This window comes from Hypomesus transpacificus, unplaced genomic scaffold (genome assembly GCF_021917145.1).
Source record: "Hypomesus transpacificus isolate Combined female unplaced genomic scaffold, fHypTra1 scaffold_88, whole genome shotgun sequence".
Lineage (NCBI taxonomy): Eukaryota > Metazoa > Chordata > Actinopteri > Osmeriformes > Osmeridae > Hypomesus > Hypomesus transpacificus.
The window spans coordinates 733,907-760,957 of NW_025814039.1; the positions used below are offsets into that span (position 1 = coordinate 733,907).

General features: G+C 45.9%; 9 non-coding genes across 9 annotated transcripts; all 9 read right to left on the minus strand.

Annotated features, from left to right (window-relative positions):
* Positions 1-2,132: 2,132 nt before the first annotated feature.
* Positions 2,133-2,204, minus strand: trnah-gug. Its single transcript has one exon. It is a non-coding gene; the product is annotated as a tRNA-His (tRNA).
* Positions 2,205-3,252: 1,048 nt separating this feature from the next.
* Positions 3,253-3,324, minus strand: trnah-gug. Its single transcript has one exon. It is a non-coding gene; the product is annotated as a tRNA-His (tRNA).
* Positions 3,325-4,066: 742 nt separating this feature from the next.
* trnar-acg lies at positions 4,067-4,139 on the minus strand. Its single transcript has one exon. It is a non-coding gene; the product is annotated as a tRNA-Arg (tRNA).
* Positions 4,140-4,373: 234 nt separating this feature from the next.
* trnah-gug lies at positions 4,374-4,445 on the minus strand. Its single transcript has one exon. It is a non-coding gene; the product is annotated as a tRNA-His (tRNA).
* A 1,048-nt stretch (positions 4,446-5,493) lies between these two features.
* trnah-gug lies at positions 5,494-5,565 on the minus strand. Its single transcript has one exon. It is a non-coding gene; the product is annotated as a tRNA-His (tRNA).
* Positions 5,566-11,003: 5,438 nt separating this feature from the next.
* Positions 11,004-11,076, minus strand: trnar-acg. Its single transcript has one exon. It is a non-coding gene; the product is annotated as a tRNA-Arg (tRNA).
* Positions 11,077-12,110: 1,034 nt separating this feature from the next.
* trnar-acg lies at positions 12,111-12,183 on the minus strand. Its single transcript has one exon. It is a non-coding gene; the product is annotated as a tRNA-Arg (tRNA).
* Positions 12,184-13,220: 1,037 nt separating this feature from the next.
* On the minus strand, positions 13,221-13,293 carry trnar-acg. Its single transcript has one exon. It is a non-coding gene; the product is annotated as a tRNA-Arg (tRNA).
* A 1,037-nt stretch (positions 13,294-14,330) lies between these two features.
* trnar-acg lies at positions 14,331-14,403 on the minus strand. The gene has a single exon. It is a non-coding gene; the product is annotated as a tRNA-Arg (tRNA).
* Between the last annotated feature and the right edge of the window lie 12,648 nt (positions 14,404-27,051).

Consider the following 27,051-nt stretch of genomic DNA (forward strand, 5'->3'; position numbering starts at 1 on the left):
CATTTTTTGTACCTAAACTACCGAGTTGTAATAGGGGTCGCCGGATACCCCTTTGCCCGAGTTTATCCAGTACGACAGTAGAAAGCTTTTAGCAAGAAACATTTAACATTCAATCTTTCTTACATTCAGGGAAACATACATCCTAGCAATTAAAACATTTGTAACCACTCCTCTACTCCAAAGCCTTTTCACTTTCTCTAGTTCAAGATTCGCATCTAGGCATTCATTAGGTTTCACAGGTTTTTTCATTGCCTACCTTTTCAAATGTAGATGTAGCGAATCACGTCGGCGTCATCAATTGTTGGAGGCTCGAAAGTGGTTCTTAGTGTTGTAAGAATTGACAGGCTTGGAGTCAGGAGATTGATTACAAAGGCTTTCGTCTTTATTGCTAGGTAGTTTGGAACCATACGCAGAGCTTCTCTAGCCAGAGAAGTCCGACATGCATTCAATAGACAAGAACTTTTATACAGTCTTTCTACGTCATACAAATATCTTTGGCAATTATCAGACAACACACAGTTTGTTCAAGATAAACAGATGTCCTCCCTCATTTGGCCATTCTTGTGCAACCAGTGGCTCTAAAGAGCAACGCACCACCCTATCAGGTCCTCCTGACCTGACTTCCTTCTGAAAAGAATATTCTAACGGGAGGGGAGAGTGACTCTCCCAGCTCACTCTTACCCCATAACGGAATATGGGACAAAACAAGTCTCCTCTTTAGCCTAATTCCTTACATGGGGACAAACAAGTCTCCTCTCTAGCTTAATTCCCTACATGGGGCTGTTTCCTCTCCTCAACTGACCCCTGTCCTGCTTCTTTCCTTCCTCGACACGAAAAAAGCCCCCAACACATGTTTTTGTGGCTGTATATACATGGTAAAGGTGTTTAGCCAGTAGATTCCATTTTTTTATTGCTTTAAACATAGACGAGGGGGAATAGCTATGCGCATGGCACTGGTCGCGTATAGCATACAGGCACGACGCGCAACGACGTAGAATGTGCCGTGACCCGGATTCGAACCAGGGTTGCTATGACCACAACGCAGAGTACTAACCACTATACGATCACGGCTCGCCGCTTCTCGCTGGACACATCAGAGGACGCATCAGAGGTGGTGGCCACGGGTGTTTTGACCTGTGCTGTGCCACATGAATGAGCTACGAACGGAAGTTCCCAGCCTCTCTCCCTTTGTCTAAGCCGTCCCAATTTGCAAACGAGCCATTTTACCCCTTGTTTTCTTTGGCACATTTCAAGGGGCGTCCAAATTTGTATTTGTTTATGACAAGATTGTCAAGCGTTTTACAAGAATGGCGCGGAAGGACTGCTCATTCCCTGCATAGTGTCCTTTCTCGGACACAAATGACGATTCTTGCCTTTGTGTCCCCGAAGCAGAACGAGTCCAGTCACGCTCACATTTTCAATGGTCCTAAATCAAGTTCCAATAGGTATTTAGCCGTCCCCAAACGGCTTTGAAGTGACAATACTCGCACCAGCTTGTAGTGATGGCGTGCAGCACATGCATTTTCTCTCCTTTGCTGCGTCAAATCCTTGCAGGGTCAACCCATAGACATCTTTTTCTTCTCTTTTTTTACAGACCGGTCAACAAAAAAGCATTCCCCTTTCCAAGGCTCTTTCAATACCTGCTGCAGCAAAACGTTCATTCAGGTGCTTCCTTCTTGGTGTCTGCGCAAAGGTGAGGAATCAAAGTAGAAGCTTTGGTGAAAACGTCATAAGGCTTGTTGTTTTAGTTTGGCGAGCTACGCTCAACTACTTGAAAGACATCTTTCCCTCATCGCCCAAATACGGAATTGGTTAAATGGATGATCAAGCCAGCCAGGAGTCAAACCTGGAATCTTCTGATCCGTAATCAGACACGTTATCCATTGCGCCACTGGCCCGAGGTGCATGCAGTGTGCCATGTCACCGGCCCAGGACACTCACTTGGAGCGAAAGAAGTGATGGGGAAACAGCAGACAGCGGGCTTCCTCTTTCACAGGTTTACTAACCAAGACTATATATCTAAAGGCTCTTTTTAAACAGAGACGAGGGGGAGTAGCTATGGGCATGGCACTGGTCGCGTATAGCCACGGCGCGCAACGTCCCTCGTCTGGACACAAGGACAACAAAAAATGTGCCGTGACCCGGATTCGAACCAGGGTTGCTGCGACCACAACGCAGAGTACTAACCACTATACGATCACGGCTCGCCGCTTCTCGCTGGACGCACCAGAGGTGGTGGCCACGGGTGTTCTGACCTGTGCTTTGCCACACGAATGAGCTACGAACGGAAGTTCCCAGCCTCTCTCCCTTTGTCTAAGCCGTCCCAATTTGCAAACGAGCCATTTTCCCCCTTGTTTTCTTTGGCACATTTCAAGGGGCGTCCAAATTTGTATTTGTTTATGACAAGATTGTCGAGCGTTTTACAAGAATGGCGCGGAAGGACTACTCATTCCCTGCATAGTGTCCTTTCTCGGACACAAATGACGATTCTTGCCTTTGTGTCCCCGAAGCAGAACGAGTCCAGTCACGCTCACATTTTCAATGGTCCTAAATCAAGTTCCAATAGGTATTTAGCCGTCCCCAAACGGCTTTGAAGTGACAATACTCGCACCAGCTTGTAGTGATGGCGTGTAGCACATGCATTTTCTCTCCTTTGCTGCGTCAAATCCTTGCAGGGTCAACCCATAGACAGCTTTTTCTTCTCTTTTTTACAAACCGGTGAACAAAAAAGCATTCCCCTTTCCAAGGCTCTTTCAATACCTGCTGCAGCAAAACGTTCATTCAGGTGCTTCCTTCTTGGTGTCTGCGCAAAGGTGAGGAATCAAAGTAGAAGCTTTGGTGAAAACGTCATAAGGCATGTTGTTTTAGTTTGGCGCGCTACGCTCAACTACTTGAAAGATATCTTTCCCTCATCGCCCAAATACAGAATTGGTTAAATGGATGATCGTGTCAGCCAGGAGTCGAACCTGGAATCTTCTGATCCGTAGTCAGACGCATTATCCATTGCGCCACTGGCCCGAGGTGCATGCTGCATGCCATGTCACCGGCCCAGGACACTCGCTTGGAGCGAAAGAAGTGATGGGGAAACAGCAGACAGCGGTCTTCCCCTTTCACAGGTTTACTAACCGAGACTATATATCTAAAGGCTCTTTTTAAACAGAGATGAGGGGGAGTAGCTATGGGCATTGCACTGGTCACGTATAGCCACGGCGCGCAACGTCCCTCGTCTGGACACAAGGACAACGAAAAATGTGCCGTGACCCGGATTCGAACCAGGGTTGCTGCGACCACAACGCAGAGTACTAACCACTATACGATCACGGCTCGCCGCTTCTCGCTGGACGCACCAGAGGTGGTGGCCACGGGTGTTCTGACCTGTGCTGTGCCACATGAATGAGCTACGAACGGAAGTTCCCAACCTATTTCCCTTTGTCTAAGCCGTCCCAATTTGCAAACGAGCCATTTTCCCCCTTGTTTTCTTTGGCACATTTCAAGGGGCGTCCAAACTTGTATTTGTTTATGACAAGATTGTCGAGCGTTTTACAAGAATGGCGCGGAAGGACTGCTCATTCCCTGCATAGTGTCCTTTCTCGGACACAAATGACGATTCTTGCCTTTGTGTCCCCGAAGCAGAACGAGTCCAGTCACGCTCACATTTTCAATGGTCCTAAATCAAGTTCCAATAGGTATTTAGCCGTCCCCAAACGGCTTTGAAGTGACAATACTCGCACCAGCTTGTAGTGATGGCGTGCAGCACATGCATTTTCTCTCCTTTGCTGCGTCAAATCCTTGCAGGGTCAACCCATAGACATCTTTTTCTTCTCTTTTTTTACAGACCGGTCAACAAAAAAGCATTCCCCTTTCCAAGGCTCTTTCAATACCTGCTGCAGCAAAACGTTCATTCAGGTGCTTCCTTCTTGGTGTCTGCGCAAAGGTGAGGAATCAAAGTAGAAGCTTTGGTGAAAACGTCATAAGGCTTGTTGTTTTAGTTTGGCGAGCTACGCTCAACTACTTGAAAGATATCTTTCCCTCATCGCCCAAATACAGAATTGGTTAAATGGATGATCGTGTCAGCCAGGACTCGAACCTGGAATCTTCTGATCCGTAGTCAGACGCGTTATCCATTGCGCCACTGGCCCGAGGTGCATGCTGCATGCCATGTCACCGGCCCAGGACACTCGCTTGGAGCGAAAGAAGTGATGGGGAAACAGCAGACTGCGGTCTTCCCCTTTCACAGGTTTACTAACCGAGACTATATATCTAAAGGCTCTTTTTAAACAGAGACGAGGGGGAGTAGCTATGGGCATGGCACTGGTCGCGTATAGCCACGGCGCGCAACGTCCCTCGTCTGGACACAAGGACAACAAAAAATGTGCCGTGACCCGGATTCGAACCAGGGTTGCTGCGACCACAACGCAGAGTACTAACCACTATACGATCACGGCTCGCCGCTTCTCGCTGGACGCACCAGAGGTGGTGGCCACGGGTGTTCTGACCTGTGCTTTGCCACACGAATGCGCTACGAACGGAAGTTCCCAGCCTCTCTCCCTTTGTCTAAGCCGTCCCAATTTGCAAACGAGCCATTTTCCCCCTTGTTTTCTTTGGCACATTTCAAGGGGCGTCCAAATTTGTATTTGTTTATGACAAGATTGTCGAGCGTTTTACAAGAATGGCGCGGAAGGACTACTCATTCCCTGCATAGTGTCCTTTCTCGGACACAAATGACGATTCTTGCCTTTGTGTCCCCGAAGCAGAACGAGTCCAGTCACGCTCACATTTTCAATGGTCCTAAATCAAGTTCCAATAGGTATTTAGCCGTCCCCAAACGGCTTTGAAGTGACAATACTCGCACCAGCTTGTAGTGATGGCGTGTAGCACATGCATTTTCTCTCCTTTGCTGCGTCAAATCCTTGCAGGGTCAACCCATAGACAGCTTTTTCTTCTCTTTTTTACAAACCGGTGAACAAAAAAGCATTCCCCTTTCCAAGGCTCTTTCAATACCTGCTGCAGCAAAACGTTCATTCAGGTGCTTCCTTCTTGGTGTCTGCGCAAAGGTGAGGAATCAAAGTAGAAGCTTTGGTGAAAACGTCATAAGGCATGTTGTTTTAGTTTGGCGCGCTACGCTCAACTACTTGAAAGATATCTTTCCCTCATCGCCCAAATACAGAATTGGTTAAATGGATGATCGTGTCAGCCAGGAGTCGAACCTGGAATCTTCTGATCCGTAGTCAGACGCATTATCCATTGCGCCACTGGCCCGAGGTGCATGCTGCATGCCATGTCACCGGCCCAGGACACTCGCTTGGAGCGAAAGAAGTGATGGGGAAACAGCAGACAGCGGTCTTCCCCTTTCACAGGTTTACTAACCGAGACTATATATCTAAAGGCTCTTTTTAAACAGAGATGAGGGGGAGTAGCTATGGGCATTGCACTGGTCACGTATAGCCACGGCGCGCAACGTCCCTCGTCTGGACACAAGGACAACGAAAAATGTGCCGTGACCCGGATTCGAACCAGGGTTGCTGCGACCACAACGCAGAGTACTAACCACTATACGATCACGGCTCGCCGCTTCTCGCTGGACGCACCAGAGGTGGTGGCCACGGGTGTTCTGACCTGTGCTGTGCCACATGAATGAGCTACGAACGGAAGTTCCCAACCTATTTCCCTTTGTCTAAGCCGTCCCAATTTGCAAACGAGCCATTTTCCCCCTTGTTTTCTTTGGCACATTTCAAGGGGCGTCCAAACTTGTATTTGTTTATGACAAGATTGTCGAGCGTTTTACAAGAATGGCGCGGAAGGACTACTCATTCCCTGCATAGTGTCCTTTCTCGGACACAAATGACGATTCTTGCCTTTGTGTCCCCGAAGCAGAACGAGTCCAGTCACGCTCACATTTTCAATGGTCCTAAATCAAGTTCCAATAGGTATTTAGCCGTCCCCAAACGGCTTTGAAGTGACAATACTCGCACCAGCTTGTAGTGATGGCGTGCAGCACATGCATTTTCTCTCCTTTGCTGTGTCAAATCCTTGCAGGGTCAACCCATAGACAGCTTTTTCTTCTCTTTTTTTACAAACCGGTGAACAAAAAAGCATTCCCCTTTCCAAGGCTCTTTCAATACCTGCTGCAGCAAAAGGTTTATTCAGGCGCTTCCTTCTTGGTGTCTGCGCAAAGGTGAGGAATTAAAGTAGAAGCTTTGGTGAAAACGTCATAAGGCATGTTGTTTTAGTTTGGCGCGCTACGCTCAACTACTTGAAAGATATCGTTCCCTCATCGCCCAAATACAGAATTGGTTAAATGGATGATCGTGTCAGCCAGGAGTCGAACCTGGAATCTTCTGATCCGTAGTCAGACGCGTTATCCATTGCGCCAAAGCTGGGGAACATTCATCTACCTGAGGGGGGGAAGAAAGGAAAGGAGGGGAGAGAAAGGGGGAAGAAGAAAAAGGAGGAGAAAAGAGGGGAAAAAATGAAAAAAGAGAGAAAAAAGGAGAGAAAAGGAGAAGGAAGGGATTTTTATGGCCCATACCTACATCACCAATGTTTTTGAAATATTAAGGTATATCAGGAATCACAATTAAAACCTTATATTTCTATTTCTATAGACATATATATGGGATACAAGTTAATCCCAAGGTTCTGGTTTGACTAAATTGTTGCAAGAAATTCAAGTGGTTATTTTGTATTCTTGGAAATCACATAATCACAGTTTGGTTAAAAACAAAACAATGAGGATACTCATAATTGTTAAGTTAATATTTAAAATTAAGTTTATGTATTTAGCAGAAACTTTTATCCACAAAACAAACAAACAAACGAAGCATAGGAAAATAAATTTCTGTTGTGATAAAACTTTTATTTTCAGTCATCAGAAAGCCATTATACAACAGTAGTGAATCCCTCCATTCACTTATTCAACAGTAACTATGGACAATAACTTAAATATATACAGAACAGTAGTGAATCCCTCCATTCACTTATTCAACAGTAACTATAGACAATAACTTAAATATATACAGAACAGTAGTGAATCCCTCCATTCAATTATTCAACAGTAACTACAGACAATAACTTAAATATATACAGAACAGTAGTGAATCCCTCCATTCACTTATTCAACAGTAACTACAGACAATAACTTAAATATATACAGAACAGTAGTGAATCCCACATTCACTTATTCAACAGTAACTATAGACAATAACTTAAATTGATACAGAACAGTTGTGAATCTCTCCATTCACTTATTCAACAGTAACTATAGACAATAACTTAAATATATACAGAACAGTTGTGAATCCCTCCATTCACTTATTCAACAGTAATTATAGACAATAACAGAAAACATTAACAGAACTATTGACAAAATTAAAGTGTTCAGTGTCCATGCCTCTGGGAGGGGGGTAGAGGGGCACTAGCCCAGTGTCCATGCCTCTGGGAGGGGGGTAGAGGGGCACTAGCCCAGTGTCCATGCCTCTGGGAGGGGGGTAGAGGGGCACTAGCCCAGTGTCCATGCCTCTGGGAGGGGGGTAGAGGGGCACTAGCCCAGTGTCCATGCCTCTGGGAGGGGGGTAGAGGGGCACTAGCCCAGCGTCCATGCCTCTGGGAGGGGGATAGAGGAGCACTAGCCCAGCGTCCATGCCTCTGGGAGGGGGGTAGAGGGGCATCTATATTTTTTTCATGTCCTCCAACCACTGCTCCTTGGGAACAGCCTCTACAGAGGGGCAGTACACGGTCCCTTTGTACTGACTGTGTCCAGTCTGGGCTGTCCTGAACTGCCCGCATTTCTTGCACGTGTTGTGGGGTACATGGCGGGTTAGTTTTCGGACCGGAGCAGGAGGTGCAGGGAAGATACCTCCCAGGGCCTGTGGAGCAGCAATGGAGACAGGCACCTGTGAGGTCACCGGAGCCAGCACCAACAGACGAGGGGCCGAGGGTGGAGCAGGGAAGAGCTGACGCTGGGCATGCATCTTTATGGCACAGGTGTCACATCTGTGGACGGGACCTTTCTCTTCAACCGTGCCTGGCCCACGGTGCTGCAGGGCAGTTGGTACTGGAGAGCCGGGCCTGGGTGTGGGAGCGCAGATGGAAGGCGCACATTAGCAGGGGGGAGTAGGTCGGCTGCCGCAGACAACAACAAATAAGAATGTTTTTTTTGCATTCAAAAAGGCTACTCTCAAAATGACTTGAAACATAACCAGACAACGGAGACGCTGTACTCACAGTGGCTACTTCCAGGCTGGCGCTAACAGCAGGGCTGGAGGTCCTCACAGAGGATAGAGGAGGAGCAGGGCTGGGGGTCCTCACAGAGGATGGAGGAGGAGCAGGGCTGGGGGTCCTCACAGAGGATAGAGGAGGAGCAGGGCTGGGGGTCCTCACAGAGGATGGAGGAGAAGCAGGGCTGGGGGCCTTCCTTGCTACAATATTGGGCTTCACTGAGGCAGACTGTGACCCACCAAAGCGTGATTTAGTGAACTGCAAGGAGAAACAGAGTTAATTTTGTTATTGAGCACATACAAAATTATTTATACAAAACATGAATAACTAAGAAAATATTTACCATTGACACACTCAGAGGGGGCTGCAGGAAAAAAGGCTGGGCTGCAGCACCAGTGGACAAGTCTGAAGCCACAGACTGTGGTGCCTGAGGTAGCTGAGTGGCAGTCTGCTAAAACAACAGCATGTCATGTGATGTAACAGCAACAGCATTGTAAGAGACATGAGATGGAAGATAGTCAGATGCATTTTTTTTATACATCACCTTAACAGCATGGAATCCACAATTACAGACCATGGACCTTCCAAATAGGGCGGTCTGTCCACGAGTCTGCATGGGGCATTTCTCAATCTGAAACAATCAGAATAGTTATTCAGCCAGAGTCACTCAGTGTACAGTCCATTGTCTGATATTATCTGCACCATTGTATTAAACCCTTTGCTCATCAAGTGACCTGCAGTCTAATGACTGTAAGAAGTAATAAGCACATATTTTGCAGTACTTTACCTTTTGATAGAGGTCATGCAATTTCCGCTGCCTTGGGGCAGGTCTATTGCCTCCTCCAGCAGGCCAAACCCCTGAGCCAGCAAATGCCCAAGCCTCGTAATCCACTCTCCATCTCCATGGATTTATTTGCTCTTAGGCTTGGTGCTCATCTAAAATAACAGAGACATATTAATAACCATAGTTACAACTACGTATGGAAGCATGGTGTGCTGAACCAAATTGTGCATACTCATAAGTACAGTAACATAAGCAAACTGTACTGCTAACAGTTTTTGTTTAGTTTTTAACAGCTTACTGTATTTACAATGATTGACAGCTGTCATTCTTACCAAAGCTTCAGGTAGGATCATTATAAATTCCATTATTCATTGGAGGTAGACCCACTTTAAATGCTAAGTGGCTACAGTAAAGGACTAGTTCATATTTACACTAAAACCGTAAAAGTTTAGACTAAGCTAGATACTGTAAGCAGACCCCGCAATGTCGACAAGTTAATACTGAATGTTGGTTACGTTACTGTACTGTACTGCACTGTCTGTACTGTAGCTAACTACCTACTGTACCTCCGCTTGTCAGACGTACCTAATAAACGTAGATCTATAGCACGTTAACTAGTTAAATGATGAAGTAACCAATACAACTAACGTTATAATAACACTTACTTGAATTATTGCGAATATATCCTGCCTGTTTCCTCTCACGATTACATTAGAAATGACAGTACAGTACCAGTAGCGTTACTGTAGTAGCGATTGCTAATATTAGCGTGACACTGGACAACAAAATGTTTACGTGTCTTTGCCTGACAGATGTAATACAATCTATTCCTATTTTAGTAGATAATACAATTAATGGTCACTTACTTTGATGCTTTCTTGTACGTTTGTACTGACAGTAAACAGTATGCTTATACAGTGACAGCCAACAGACTTTTCTTCTGACAGTAAGTTTTCCAACGGACTCACAATGGATAGAAGCGCTGTGATTGGCTGTATCCATTCTCACTCAAAGACGTGATTGGCCTAAATCCAATCCACATTGGACAGTTAGTATGCTGATTGGATGGTGAGATTGGAGTTTAGGTAGCCGATCCTGCCCCAGGTAGCGCCACTGGCCCGAGGTGCATGCTGCATGCCATGTCACCGGCCCAGGACCCTCGTCTGGACACAAGGACAACGAAAAATGTGCCGTGACCCGGATTCGAACCGGGGTTGCTGCGACCACAACGCAGAGTACTAACCACTATACGATCTTGGCTCGCCGCTTCTCGCTGGACGCACCAGAGGTGGTGGCCACGGGTGTTCTGACCTGTGCTGTGCCACATGAATGAGCTACGAACGGAAGTTCCCAACCTCTCTCCCTTTGTCTAAGCCGTCCCAATTTGCAAACGAGCCATTTTCCCCCTTGTTTTCTTTGGCACATTTCAAGGGGCGTCCAAATTTGTATTTGTTTATGACAAGATTGTCGAGCGTTTTACAAGAATGGCGCGGAAGGACTACTCATTCCCTGCATAGTGTCCTTTCTCTGACACAAATGACGATTCTTGCCTTTGTGTCCCCGAAGCAGAACGAGTCCAGTCACGCTCACATTTTCAATGGTCCTAAATCAAGTTCCAATAGGTATTTAGCCGTCCCCAAACGGCTTTGAAGTGACAATACTCGCACCAGCTTGTAGTGATGGCGTGCAGCACATGCATTTTCTCTCCTTTGCTGCGTCAAATCCTTGCAGGGTCAACCCATAGACAGCTTTTTCTTCTCTTTTTTTACAAACCGGTGAACAAAAAAGCATTCCCCTTTCCAAGGCTCTTTCAATACCTGCTGCAGCAAAAGGTTTATTCAGGCGCTTCCTTCTTGGTGTCTGCGCAAAGGTGAGGAATCAAAGTCGAAGCTTTGGTGAAAACGTCATAAGGCATGTTGTTTTAGTTTGGCGCGCTACGCTCAACTACTTGAAAGACATCTTTCCCTCATCGCCCAAATACAGAATTGGTTTAATGGATGATCGAGCCAGCCAGGAGTCGAACCTGGAATCTTCTCATCCGTAGTCAGACGCGTTATCCATTGCGCCACTGGCCCGAGGTGCATGCTGTGTGCCATGTCACCGACCCAGGACACTCGCTTGGAGCGAAAGAAGTGATGGGGAAACAGCAGACAGCGGTCTTCCCCTTTCACAGGTTTACTAACCGAGACTATATATCTAAAGGCTCTTTTTAAACAGAGACGAGAGGGAGTAGCTATGGGCATGGCACTGGTCGCGTATAGCCACGGCGCGCAACGTCCCTCGTCTGGACACAAGGACAACGAAAAATGTGCCGTGACCCGGATTCGAACCGGGGTTGCTGCGACCACAACGCAGAGTAGTAACCACTATACGATCACGGCTCGCCGCACCAGAGGTGGTGGCCACCGGTATTCTGACCTGTGCTGTGCCACACGATTGAGCTACGAACGGAAGTTCCCAGCCTCTCTCCCTTTGTCTAAGCCGTCCCAATTTGCAAACGAGCCATTTTCCCCCTTGTTTTCTTTGGCACATTTCAAGGGGCGTCCAAATTTGTATTTGTTTATGACAAGATTGTCGAGCGTTTTACAAGAATGGCGCGGAAGGACTACTCATTCCCTGCATAGTGTCCTTTCTCGGACACAAATGACGATTCTTGCCTTTGTGTCCCCGAAGCAGAACGAGTCCAGTCACGCTCACATTTTCAATGGTCCTAAATCAAGTTCCAATAGGTATTTAGCCGTCCCCAAACGGCTTTGAAGTGACAATACTCGCACCAGCTTGTAGTGATGGCGTGCAGCACATGCATTTTCTCTCCTTTGCTGCCTCAAATCCTTGCAGGGTCAACCCATAGACAGCTTTTTCTTCTCTTTTTTTACAAACCGGTGAACAAAAAAGCATTCCCCTTTCCTAGGCTCTTTCAATACCTGCTGCAGCAAAAGGTTTATTCAGGCGCTTCCTTCTTGGTGTCTGCGCAAAGGTGAGGAATCAAAGTAGAAGCTTTGGTGAAAACGTCATAAGGCATGTTGTTTTAGTTTGGCGCGCTACGCTCAACTACTTGAAAGACATCTTTCCCTCATCGCCCAAATACAGAATTGGTTTAATGGATGATCGAGCCAGCCAGGAGTCGAACCTGGAATCTTCTCATCCGTAGTCAGACGCGTTATCCATTGCGCCACTGGCCCGAGGTGCATGCTGTGTGCCATGTCACCGACCCAGGACACTCGCTTGGAGCGAAAGAAGTGATGGGGAAACAGCAGACAGCGGTCTTCCCCTTTCACAGGTTTACTAACCGAGACTATATATCTAAAGGCTCTTTTTAAACAGAGACGAGGGGGAGTAGCTATGGGCATGGCGCTGGTCGCGTATAGCCACGGCGCGCAACGTCCCTCGTCTGGACACAAGGACAACGAAAAATGTGCCGTGACCCGGATTCGAACCGGGGTTGCTGCGACCACAACGCAAAGTAGTAACCACTATACGATCACGGCTCGCCGCTTCTCGCTGGACGCACCAGATGTGGTGGCCACCGGTATTCTGACCTGTGCTGTGCCACACGATTGAGCTACGAACGGAAGTTCCCAGCCTCTCTCCCTTTGTCTAAGCCGTCCCAATTTGCAAACGAGCCATTTTCCCCCTTGTTTTCTTTGGCACATTTCAAGGGGCGTCCAAATTTGTATTTGTTTATGACAAGATTTACAAGAATGGCGCGGAAGGACTACTCATTCCCTGCATAGTGTCCTTTCTCGGACACAAATGACGATTCTTGCCTTTGTGTCCCCGAAGCAGAACGAGTCCAGTCACACTCACATTTTCAATGGTCCTAAATCAAGTTCCAATAGGTATTTAGCCGTCCCCAAACGGCTTTGAAGTGACAATACTCGCACCAGCTTGTAGTGATGGCGTGCAGCACATGCATTTTCTCTCCTTTGCTGCGTCAAATCCTTGCAGGGTCAACCCATAGACAGCTTTTTCTTCTCTTTTTTTACAAACCGGTGAACAAAAAAGCATTCCCCTTTCCAAGGCTCTTTCAATACCTGCTGCAGCAAAAGGTTTATTCAGGCGCTTCCTTCTTGGTGTCTGCGCAAAGGTGAGGAATCAAAGTAGAAGCTTTGGTGAAAACGTCATAAGGCATGTTGTTTTAGTTTGGCGCGCTACGCTCAACTACTTGAAAGACATCTTTCCCTCATCGCCCAAATACAGAATTGGTTAAATGGATGATCGAGCCAGCCAGGAGTCGAACCTGGAATCTTCTCATCCGTAGTCAGACGCGTTATCCATTGCGCCACTGGCCCGAGGTGCATGCTGTGTGCCATGTCACCGACCCAGGACACTCGCTTGGAGCGAAAGAAGTGATGGGGAAACAGCAGACAGCGGTCTTCCCCTTTCACAGGTTTACTAACCGAGACTATATATCTAAAGGCTCTTTTTAAACAGAGACGAGGGGGAGTAGCTATGGGCATGGCGCTGGTCGCGTATAGCCACGGCGCGCAACGTCCCTCGTCTGGACACAAGGACAACGAAAAATGTGCCGTGACCCGGATTCGAACCGGGGTTGCTGCGACCACAACGCAAAGTAGTAACCACTATACGATCACGGCTCGCCGCTTCTCGCTGGACGCACCAGATGTGGTGGCCACCGGTATTCTGACCTGTGCTGTGCCACACGATTGAGCTACGAACGGAAGTTCCCAGCCTCTCTCCCTTTGTCTAAGCCGTCCCAATTTGCAAACGAGCCATTTTCCCCCTTGTTTTCTTTGGCACATTTCAAGGGGCGTCCAAATTTGTATTTGTTTATGACAAGATTTACAAGAATGGCGCGGAAGGACTACTCATTCCCTGCATAGTGTCCTTTCTCGGACACAAATGACGATTCTTGCCTTTGTGTCCCCGAAGCAGAACGAGTCCAGTCACACTCACATTTTCAATGGTCCTAAATCAAGTTCCAATAGGTATTTAGCCGTCCCCAAACGGCTTTGAAGTGACAATACTCGCACCAGCTTGTAGTGATGGCGTGCAGCACATGCATTTTCTCTCCTTTGCTGCGTCAAATCCTTGCAGGGTCAACCCATAGACAGCTTTTTCTTCTCTTTTTTTACAAACCGGTGAACAAAAAAGCATTCCCCTTTCCAAGGCTCTTTCAATACCTGCTGCAGCAAAAGGTTTATTCAGGCGCTTCCTTCTTGGTGTCTGCGCAAAGGTGAGGAATCAAAGTAGAAGCTTTGGTGAAAACGTCATAAGGCATGTTGTTTTAGTTTGGCGCGCTACGCTCAACTACTTGAAAGACATCTTTCCCTCATCGCCCAAATACAGAATTGGTTAAATGGATGATCGAGCCAGCCAGGAGTCGAACCTGGAATCTTCTCATCCGTAGTCAGACGCGTTATCCATTGCGCCACTGGCCCGAGGTGCATGCTGTGTGCCATGTCACCGACCCAGGACACTCGCTTGGAGCGAAAGAAGTGATGGGGAAACAGCAGACAGCGGTCTTCCCCTTTCACAGGTTTACTAACCGAGACTATATATCTAAAGGCTCTTTTTAAACAGAGACGAGGGGGAGTAGCTATGGGCATGGCACTGGTCGCGTATAGCCACGGCGCGCAACGTCCCTCGTCTGGACACAAGGACAACGAAAAATGTGCCGTGACCCGGATTCAAACCGGGGTTGCTGCGACCACAACGCAAAGTAGTAACCACTATACGATCACGGCTCGCCGCTTCTCGCTGGACGCACCAGAGGTGGTGGCCACGGGTGTTCTGACCTGTGCTGTGCCACATGAATGAGCTACGAACGGAAGTTCCCAGCCTCTCTCCCTTTGTCTAAGCCGTCCCAATTTGCAAACGAGCCATTTTCCCCCTTGTTTTCTTTGGCACATTTCAAGGGGCGTCCAAATTTGTATTTGTTTATGACAAGATTGTCGAGCGTTTTACAAGAATGGCGCGGAAGGACTACTCATTCCCTGCATAGTGTCCTTTCTCTGACACAAATGACGATTCTTGCCTTTGTGTCCCCGAAGCAGAACGAGTCCAGTCACGCTCACATTTTCAATGGTCCTAAATCAAGTTCCAATAGGTATTTAGCCGTCCCCAAACGGCTTTGAAGTGACAAAACTCGCACCAGCTTGTAGTGATGGCGTGCAGCACATGCATTTTCTCTCCTTTGCTGCGTCAAATCCTTGCAGGGTCAACCCATAGACAGCTTTTTCTTCTCTTTTTTTACAAACCGGTGAACAAAAAAGCATTCCCCTTTCCAAGGCTCTTTCAATACCTGCTGCAGCAAAAGGTTTATTCAGGCGCTTCCTTCTTGGTGTCTGCGCAAAGGTGAGGAATCAAAGTAGAAGCTTTGGTGAAAACGTCATAAGGCATGTTGTTTTAGTTTGGCGCGCTACGCTCAACTACTTGAAAGACATCTTTCCCTCATCGCCCAAGTACGGAATTGGTTAGGAGTTGAACCTGGAATCTTCTGGGTTCTCATCTATAAAACTGTGCGTAGGATTCTTACTAAAAGTGTACGTAAGCCCAAAAGCCTAAAATGGCGTACGCACACAAAAATTCAGTTTTAGAAAACCGTGCGCACGCACACCTGCCCGCAATGTTCCTTTATAAATCACAAATTACCCACAAGTGTGCGTACGTGAATCAGCTTTGTACCCCGCCCTGAACACGCCCATTTTTAACCACAAATGGTCAATGCAAAGCACCTCATGAATACCAATCTACTATATTAATGGCCCTAATCTCATGACCCTGGTAGTGATTGTTCTTGAATCATGGCGAACAAAAAAACAAAAAAGAGAAACTTCTCGGACACAGAGATTGAGGTTCTTGTAGGCGAGGTGGAGGCCCGAAAACCGGCATTATTGGTGGCCACAGCAGTGGAATCACAAACAAATAAAAACTATGCGAGAGGCAGCATATTGCGGCTGCCGTTAACGGTGCCAGTGGGACAGAGCGCACAGTGGCAGAACTTTAAAAAAAGTGGTCCAATCTGAAGGTAATGTATGCTACATCTTTGTATTCCTTTACTGACATGTATTTAATTTGTTGCGTGTGTTATTGAAGAGGTGTTAGTTAAATGTGCTCATTTGTGCAAAATAAATAATCTCATTCATTCATTCCAGGTGGAGGCAAAGAGGAAACTGTTCTCCCACCGCCAGAGTGTGGCTGCAACTGGTGGAGGCCCAAGCACAGCTGACCTATCGCCAATTGATGGAAAAATTGCTGCCATAATTGGCGAGGTCAGCGTGTGTGGGATTGTGTCGGAGAAGGTGGGAGACACCGACTCGACCACTGAGGAACAAGGTAAACAGTTTTATTGTAGGCCTAAAGTGACTCCAGAAAATCAAATGTTTTTTCCCCAGTCCTTCCAGAGTCTGGAGCAGTGGTTGGGCAGGAGGTTCCCGTCGAGGAGAGTGAGGGGTCCCCGGCAGACCAGCGTTCGGCTCCAGTCAGCGGTGCACCTCGTGCACATGGCAGTGGTCGGGTTCTCACTGACGCCGTCCTTCACCTGTAGCAAGACACGATCAACGCAATTAATAACGTGTCAAGCGAGCTACTGCAGATGAGTGAGTGATGAGTACTTGAAGAAATTGCTCAAGTATTAAAATGTTTTGTTGCAAAATGAAACTTGATAGTTCTCTTTCTTACAAACGCCGCATGACATCCTCACGTATTCTTGCCCCATGCTGATGTGCCTCTTGTCGAGCAGGGGGCAGTCGTTCGGGGTCACACTGCTGGGGGGGAGGGAGGTCAGGAGGGAGAGGGATACCGTTCCTCAGTGCCACATTGTGCAGAACACCACACGCCCTGATTATGGCGCACACCTTTGCGGGGTGGTACAGCAGTCTGCCACCTGAGGCATCCAAAGCATGCCATCGGCATTTCAGGAGGCCGATGGCACGCTCCACAACCGAGCGCACACGAGCGTGGAACTCGTTGTAGCGCAATTCCTCTGCGCTCCGCGGGTTCAACATTGGGTAAGGAGCCAGCGTCTGAGGGGGTAGCCACTGTCACCTACAGATAATAATTAATACTTAATTATAGTCAACATCAAGACAAATGGTTACCATTTCTAAATGCTAACTCACCAATAAGCCAGCCACCACGACCTGCGCCTGCCTGTAGTCTGTTCCCTACAATGCTATTTGTCGGTATAAAGGAATCATGTGTGGAGCCAGGCCAGCGTGCCACGATGTTACTGAGGACCATTTTGGAGTCACATATGACTTGCACATTCATTGAATGGACATGCTTTCTATTAACGTAAGCATATTCGTTTACATATGGAGCCCTTATGGCAATATGAGTGCAGTCAATTGCCCCGATTACATTCGGGAAATCGGACATTGCTGCAAATTGCATTTTAATTTTGGCGTGTTCTTGCACAGTGTAGGGAAACTTGATGTATCGACTACCCATTTTAATAATGCCTTCCAAAACAGCCGGCATTATGGCACTCAGGGACGCGATATACCAGACCTATAGGATGATATACAATTAGATTATATCCAGACAAGCCTTAATGTTTGAGTTGAAGATGATATAAAACACTTACCTGTCTGCCAATTCCCGCTGGAGACAGCCGGTTGCCAGGAACCCCAGAGTGGTGAGGACCTGCGTTTGGACTGGGATGGCATGGTTTCGGCGTGTTGCTCTCTCTATTACTGGACCCAATTCAGTACATAAATCCAAGAGCAAAGCTCTGGGGAATCTAAATCGGCTTATTAGCCACTCATCATCATGGGCCAGTAAATCATTACGGTCCCCGAATACTCTTTCTCTCCTGGGGCCTCATTTATCAACTGTTTGTACGCACAAAAATGTGTGTAAACGTGCGTACGAATGAATCCATGCAAAAGTTGCGATTTATCATGCCAAGAGATTTCTTGGAAGTGTGCGTAAACCTAAGAATGGTCAATACTATGCGTAGCTGAGTACGAACAATTCCAAGTGCTGAAACAAGGCAATTGCATTGTGAACACGGGAACTCTATGTAGGCATTTAAGATTGAAATCGATAATGAAAGCATTTTGCAAGGATTTTCATGAAATAAATTAAAAAATCATGAAATATTGTAATGATATAGCCTAATTGAACACCATAAGGGGAGTTGTTAGTATTGGCGAATTGATGTAATGTAGTGTAATGTTACAATATGTTTGTGGACCACTATTAAAGACACTCAATTAACACAGAATATCTAAGAGAAGATGGCAGATCTAGCTGTGTTGGAAGATTTAGCACATGCCACATTTCGCCGAGAGCGCATTTTCAGAGACAGATATGACTTCTTTGCAGAGAGTAATGAGTGGCTCATTAGTAGATATCGTTTCCCTAAACCCATTTTTGTGGAATTATGCGAGGATCTAAGACCAACTCTACAAAGACCAACAAGGAGAACGAATGCCATTCCAGTGCACATTCAGGTGTTATCCACCTTGGGTATCTTGAAGACGGGCACTTTTCAGCGTGAACTCGCTGATCGGTCTGGCATCTCACAACCCTCCATCAGCCTAACGATGCCTGCTGTTTTAAATGCAATAATCAGTAGATCCCGTCAGTACATACTTTTCCCATATACAGTAGCACAACAGGTAGAAGTCAAACAAGGTTTCTTTGCAGTCGACGGCTTCCCAAACACAATTGGAGCGGTGGACTGCACCCACGTTGCAATTAAAGCACCATCCCTGAACGAGTTCAATTACGTGACCAGAAAAGGCTTCCACTCAATTAATGTGCAAATCATCTCGGATGCACAAAATAACTTGTTGAATGTGGTGGCGAGATGGCCGGGGGGAACGCACGACTCATTCATTTTGCAGAACAGCAACGTTGGCTTTCGCTTACAGGAGGGAGCTGTTCAGGATGGATGGCTTATTGGTATGTATTGCCCAGGCATCAAGTACCTGCCATTAGTGTATTCTATTTACGTATTGGTTTCCCTGTAGGAGACAGAGGTTATCCATTGAAACCGTGGCTGATGACTCCTTTGACCAATCCTGTGACGGCACAGGAGAGTCTGTAATGCTGCACACAGTCGCAGAAGGTCGATCGTGGAGTGCACAATAGGAACTCTGAAAGGCCGGTGGATCTGTTTGTCATCTGCTGGGGGTGCTTTGCAGTATACACTGGAAAAGGCCTGCAACATAGTCATGGCCTGTTGTGTCCTACATAACATGGCCATCAAGCATGGCATTCCACTTGTTCAGGAAGACCAACCTGACAAAGCGATGCCAGGCGCACCACCTTTCCAACCTCCAAATGCCTTGGCAGTTCAAAGGAGGATGGAGATTATTCAACGTTTCCGAGTAAGTACCTCCCCAAGAAAAGAACAGCCCACATGCCTTTAGCTCATTTATTTAACATTTGACTGGCACAGTTAACCAGTTGTTGTAGGGATTTGTTAATGTCATTGACTGCAGTGCAGATGCCAGGTAATTTCTCATTTATATCTTTGATGGAGTTGATGATTTCGTCTGTTAGGACCCTTGGTTCACGGCTTGATGTGGCGCGGGAGCGTGGTGCCTCACTGTGGGTCACAACGGGGGGAAGACTTGCCTCTCCCAGGATGACTCCGGAACTGTCTCCACTAACTGCAATTTATGGAATTATTTAATTACTGCATCAGAGCAGATTATAATTCCCTGTCAAATAAAGTGATGACCACAATATTGACAACACTGTTGAAAATCAAATTATTCTACTTACCTTCAACCTGACCATGAGTAGACACCGGTGAATTGGACACGGTAGGACCTGCGACTAGGTCAATGTCTCCACCTGACACAATTCCAGACAGCGATGTTTCTCCAATAATTGCTGCAATTCTTTATTGCATGGGAGAAACACTGGTCTCAACTTGTCCACCTCCAGTTGCAGAAATGTCTCGCCTTTGTGCGACTACGGCTCTTTTTGCACTTGATTTGAAATCAAACCACTTTTTTTTATATCTGCCAATGAGCGCCTCTGAGAAGATGCTGCGTTAACAGCAATCGCTACCTTTTCCCAGAGCATTTTTTTTTTTGTTGGTCAAAACACCGCTAAGTGTTCCAAATAAAACTTTGTGGTTGCACTCAACCTACGACACTAACACCTCAATCTCATTTTGTGAAAAATTGTTTTTCTTTCCTTTCTTTTCTTGCTCCCTTTTTCATTACCAATTTCTAGTTGAACTTGTTAGCTCCCTTTTCATTGGTGGTGACTCAACTAATTTAGATAATATGGGGCGTTTCGTATGCAAATGCTTGTGTTCGTGCACAAGTTTATAGACTAAGAACAGGTGAGATTTATCAAGGATAATCTCCTAGAAGTGTGCGTACGGCGCTCGTACGAATGTTTGATAAATCGCACCTTCAACTGTTCGTGGGAGTATTCCTAACCTCCACGTAAGAACTATTTCTACGCACGCTTGATAAATGAGGACCCCTTACACCTTAAATCCATCTGGCACACCTTAAATCCATCACTGACCCTCTACTGGACCCCCTGCAGTTTGCCTACAGAGCCAACAGGTCTGTGGACGACGCAGTTAATTTGGCCCTCCACTTCACCCTACAGCACCTGGACTCCCCAGCATCCTACGCCAGGATCCTGTTTGTGGACTTCAGCTCTGCCTTCAACACCATCATCCCCGCTCTGCTTCAGGACAAGCTCTCCCAGCTGAACGTGCCTGATTCCACCTGCATATGGATCACAGACTTCCTGTCTGACAGTAAGCAATGCGTTAAGCTGGGAACACAAGTCTCTGATTCCCGGTCCATCAGCACTGGATCTCCCCAGGGCTGCGTCCTTTCTCCTCTGCTCTTCTCCCTGTACACCAACAGCTGCACCTCCAGCCATCCGTCCATCAAACTCCTGAAGTTTGCGGACGACACCACCCTCATTGGGCTCATCTCTGGTGGAGACGAGTCCGACTATAGGTGGGAAGCGGACAATCTGGTGACCTGGTGCAGCCAGAACAACCTAGAGCTCAATGCTCTCAAGACAGTGGAGATGGTTGTGGACTTCAGGAAGAACACAGCACCACTCACCCCCATCACCCTGTGTGACTCCCCAGTCAACACTGTGGAGTCCTTCCGCTTCCTGGGCTCTATCCTGCACACCTCGAGGACCCTGAGACGAGCGAAGAAGATTGTGGCGGACTCCTCCCACCCTGGTCACTCCCTGTTTCAAACACTCCCCTCCGGCAGAAGGCTGCGGTCCATCGGGACCAAAACCTCACGCCACACAAACATCTTCCCTTCCGATGTTGGCCTCCTCAACAAGGCCAAGAGCTCACACTGACTCTAATGACTTCATGTCGTACAACGTTTTACTTTTGCACTACATTCAATTCCTGTAATATTTGTATTTTATATTGTATTTTATATTGTAATTTGGCAAATTATATTTAATTTTTTGCCCACTTTTATTTGATTTTAGTGTATTCCACTTATTACTGCTAGTTTTAGTATAGTTAGACCACATATTTAAATGTAAGATTCCTATATGTTTATTGTATGCACCTTCCTGCCAAAGCAAATTCCTTGTCAGTGCAAACTTTCATGGCAAATAAATCCCATTCTGATTCTGACCCCTGCCATTGGCGTAGTCCTCCAGCAGTGCCAACAGTGCCATCATGCAATATTACGCACGGGGGTCCCCGCAGTATTTATGTGACTACAATTCTTGTGATTGTTAGCACCTTGGTGAAGTCTCAGCATCAATTAGGCCTACTGGTATCCCCCACCCCGAGATATGATTGGAAAAAAGCGTAATAGGCAGGCCTAAACACACGTTTCTTCATGACGGTTTTGTTATGAATTAATGTTTGGACTGATGAGGACGTAGTGTAGCGATTGCGCAGAAGCTTAAAGACTATTTCCAGTTTTTGACATATAATGATATAGGCTATGCACAGTATTAAAGACATATATTTAGTTATACAATGTGATGCTGAATTTTGATAAAAAAATTTGAGTTGGACTGTACAAGGTGTTTATGGAACAATTATCACTCAGTACAAGCTCAAATAATACTGTTGGATTAAAACTTCATGATAATGATGAAATTTAGTGAAAAAAACGTGTGTGAGAAAAACAAAATATATAAATATTTCGAGTAATCGTTCTTCCCGCATTTACTTTCTGCAGTCTGACTACAGTACGGTCATCTGCGTTGCCAATTCCAACTGTTTCCAAAATGTGCGTAGGCCATTTTGGCCGGGAGGGTCTGAGTGTGCGTGGAAGACCGCACATTCTCCCGTCAAGTTTGTTTTTTATAAATCACAACCTTTGCGTGAAAAGTGGCGTACGCACATTTTCAGCCCCGTTTTGTGCGTATGCAAGCTTTATAAATGAGACCCCTGATCCGTAGTCAGACGCTTTATCCATTGCGCCCCTGGCCCGAGGTGCATGCTGCGTGCCATGTCACCGACCCAGGACACTCGCTTGGAGCGAAAGAAATGATGGGGAAACAGCAGACAGCGGTCTTCCTCTTTCTCAGGTTTACTAACCAAGACTATCTATCTAAAGGCTCTTTTTAAACAGAGACGAGGGGGAGTAGTTATGCGCATGGCACTGGTTGCGTATAGCGTACAGGCACGGCGCGCAACGTCCCTTGTCTGGACACAAGGACAACGAAAAATGTGCCGTGACCCGGATTCGAACCGGGGTTGCTGCGACCACAACGCAGAGTACCAACCACTATACGATCACGGCTCGCCGCTTTTCGCTGGACGCACCAGAGGTGGTGGCCACGGGTGTTCTGACCTGTGCTGTGCCACATGAATGAGCTACGAACGGAAGTTCCCAGCCTCTGTCTCTTTGTCTAAGCCGTCCCAATTTGCAAATGAGCCATTTTCCCCCTTGTTTTCTTTGGCACATTTCAAGGGGCGTCCAAATTTGTATTTGTTTATGACAAGATTGTCGAGCGTTTTACAAGAATGGCGCGGAAGGACTACTCATTCCCTGCATAGTACCCTTTCTCGGACACAAATGATAATTCTTGCCTTTGTGTCCCCGAAGCAGAACGAGTCCAGTCACGCTCACATTTTCAATGGTCCTAAATCAGGTTCAAATAGGTACTCAGCCGCCCCCATACGGCTTTGAAGTGACAATACTCGCACCAGCTTGTAGTGATGGCATGCAGCACATGCATTTTCTCTCGTTTGCTGCGTCAAATCCGTGTAGGGTCATGCCATAGCCAGCTTTTTCTTCTCTTTTTTCTTATTTTCTTCTTTTACAAACCGGTGAACAAAAGCATTCCCTTTTCCAAGGCTCTTTCAATACCTGCTGCGGCAAAACGTTCATTCAGGCGCTTCCTTCTTGGTATCTGCGCAACGGTGAGGAATCAAAGTAGGAGCTTTGGTAAAAACGTCATAAGGCTTGTTGTTTTAGTTTGGCGCGCTACGCTCAACTACTTGACAGACATCTTTCCCTCATCGCCCAAATACAGAATTGGTTAAAAGGATGCTCGAGCCAGCCAGGAGTCGAACCTAGAACAGAACACCTGTAGCTATCCAGACATTTAGCATCACTTGAATGAAGTATGATTCTTAAAAATGATTTCTTATAATTAGGGCTGTGAAAAATAACACGTTAACGCGTTATGATTAAATTACAGGATTAATTTGTTATTCTTGTTTAACGCATTTAACGTAATATACCCACAATTCCACCTGCAACTTCTGGATGAGAAGTTCGTGTTCCCAAAAAACTAAGATGCAACATCCATTAAAACCAAAGTGATATGCATACTGGATAAGAGCGTCTGCTAAATGACTGAATGCTAAATGACTGAATGTTATCGTTTCACCGAAGCAACACCAGCCTTTCAAAAGCAACATATACCACCAAAACGCGAAGCATGTGTTGGTCGGCGAGGGGAGTTCAAGTAGAATGTGCCAAACCACCCTCACTGAAGAGCGTAGGGCCCTCACTAAGACTGCCTGTGACAAGGTGACTAGCAGGGGCGGACTTACCCATTAGGCACCGTAGGCAACCGCATGGGGCCCCCAGGTGCCAGGGGGCCCCCAGCTCTGGGGGCCCCCAGCTGACAAGGGGCCCCTTGAAACACTCCATAAAAATACTATATGATCAATAGTAACTATAATAATAATTCAAATTGATTAAAAGTCATAACTTTCCCCAAAAGAATCAACAAAGATACCAACAAAGCGTTTATTCTATTTGTGTCAACGCAGGCTTCCCCTCCCATCCGATACTACTGTGGACTATTCCATCGATTGCAGCTTCTTGAGCGCAGCAAAGCGCGTCATATCAGTTGGTTTACAGTAATATTAAACAGTCGAAGAGTGGAGTGAATCAAAAAACAATTTTCAAAATGAAACGCAACTCCCCGAACGGAGCACAAAGGATAAAGACAAAAGAGGAGAGTAAACAAGTAGTTGCCAAAGTGAAACTACAGAAGGAAACGTCATTTTCTCTCCACTGATATGATGCGGCAGCTAGCACAAGTGCTGCTCAGTGAAGTTTGGCAAGCAACAGTAGCTAGGCTAGCCGTTAGCACAATTTACCAGGGTCAGCTTCTCCACGCAGGGCTCTAGACTAGGGATGGAGATTTGAACTGATTCACTATTCAAATAGGGTTAGAATTTTTTTCCGAATATCCGGATAATCGATTTTTTTTTATGTGGTTCCGTTATGTAATTAGCCTGACGTGACGCAATGGATACAGTGAACACATGAACCACCACACATTCTGGCAGTAATTGGGACTGTTAAGCTATTAGATTAAATAAGGGTTGAATAAAGAAAACAAATGAAAGATCAATTTATTAACATGACGAAAAGACAATGAACTTGAAAAAACGCTGCGTCTTCAGACGTAGGCTCTTAATTTGGCGGAAAAGCGATTAGTGTAGTGGAAATTTTGGTCATATGCATAGATGTATGTGTATGAAATCTATAATCTTCTATGTTCATTGGTAAGAGACAGGAAGGGAAGATAATTAAGTTGAGTTCAAAGGAATGTGAGGTGCTGATGGCTCTGTGGGCAGCTTGCCCTGGGGGATGGGTGAAGCATCTTATATGGCCTTCTGTCCTCTGGTTACTGTAAGGGGTCAATGAGACAGTTGCTCTGAACTTTGGCTAGAAGGACTGTGTCCTGTTTCATTGTTTGTGTTAATTAAAAGTATTGTTTGAAGATGGTCACACAAAGGACAGTTGACCATTTGACTGGTCAACCCCTGTGGCTTTATTATCTACTGCTCTGGAAAGAGCTGTGACATCAAAGAACTTTGGGACACACTGGACACTTGGTATTGTTTCAAGCTGTCACTAAGTTGAGTTAGCCAATCACAGAATTTGCTACATTGATTGATTGACCTTATAGAATGCCATCTGATCTTAAGTTTATATAAGGCAGTGCATGTGTGATGGTTGGCCATCACTCCTGCGAACGACCTGTGTGGACGGCACCTCCTTCGTTGAGACTGATCAGCAAAGCTTTGTTTATGTAATTGTATAGTCTAAATAAATTGTATTAAAACCATATCCCTTGACTATTCAGATCTACACAGTGCCACTCGAATTCTACCATAACATTAGCCTATTATTACGTGAAATAAAAAGTAGGCTAAATTGGACTAAATTCAACACATTGGGTAGGCTATCCTCGATAAAAACTAAAGACACACATGGAGAAATATTGCATATTAACTTGGATATTAACTTGGAACCGGAATCCTATAGGATACGGTGCGCCACCACACAATGCAAACATAAACAGCCGATTACGCTAGCTCTACATGGCTACTGGTAAGAAAATAAATAAGCCACAACTGCATTAGCCATATGCATTTTTATTCAGGAAAATGAGCATGTAAACATGCTCAGGGGAGAGGCGAGTACGGAGTCGATTTACGAGCAGGCCGGCGTAGAAAAGACTGCAGGAACTAAGGTTGCTGCGAGGTACTGCTTAGCCAGGATACTATGCTTCTTGTAGCGCCAAATGAAATGAAAGGAGACTCGCAGTAGAACGCAGACGTAGCTTACCTTTTTTGATGGTTTTCATCATTTCTAACGTCACAACTATTAGAATTCACAACACGACGCAACGGTTTTTCATAAACATTTTTTTTAAATTAAACTACGCTCATAAGTATTCGATTCCCTCTGAAATACTGCAGGTGATCAATGTTACAATAGCTTGTTTCAAAGGGGGTTCTTAATGAATTACAGTAATGCAATATGAGTAGGCTAAATGCTTGAAAATATCACTAAAAGGGAAAAACTTGAAGTGACATAGTCATAGAGGTTAGGTAGGGTGACCAGATTAGAGTTTGTGAAAAAGAGGACACTTCGTCAAGCAGGGGGGGGGGGGGGGGGTCATATAGCCAAATGCAATATGCTACATGATCATTTATTTATTGAACCTTAACAAAATTGCAAAGTGCAAATGTAAAACAAATCTAAATAATACATTTTGTATATGGCCACATATTAAAATTAGAAAATAAAGACACTTTTCAGTCCTCATATATTGAAGCAATAACGATAACAAAGGCGGCAAGGTGCTCACAGTGTTGCCAGATAGGAAATGGCAAAGTATCAAACCAAAGGCTCAAAATGATCGTTTTGAGAGGATAATTATTGTGCATCTGGCAACATTGAGAAGGCGGTTGACCAATGACAGTTCTCTCTACAGTCAGATCTCGCGCAAGAAGGTGGAACGTAGATACCCTTTCCAAAACTTGTAAGGGCGTAATAACTAGTCTGTGAAAGACACAGAGAAACACAAATCCCTGCCGGACGCATTTTATATGTCTCGAAAAGAGGACATGTCTGGGTAAAAGAGGACGTCTAGTCACCCTAGGTTAGGACCGTTTAACACCGGATTGCTAATATCTTCGTTTGATCCAACTTTTCAACTGAGGCTGCTATAGCTTATCAATATTCCCTCTTGCAGGGGAAATGAGCAGCAACAAATGTATGCTTTTAAATCTATGCAATCTTCATAAATAGTAAATATGCATTTTTATATAAAATATACAGAAATATCAGTTGTAAAAATTACAGTTAATAAACGGACTCATCATAAACCGACTCAACAAT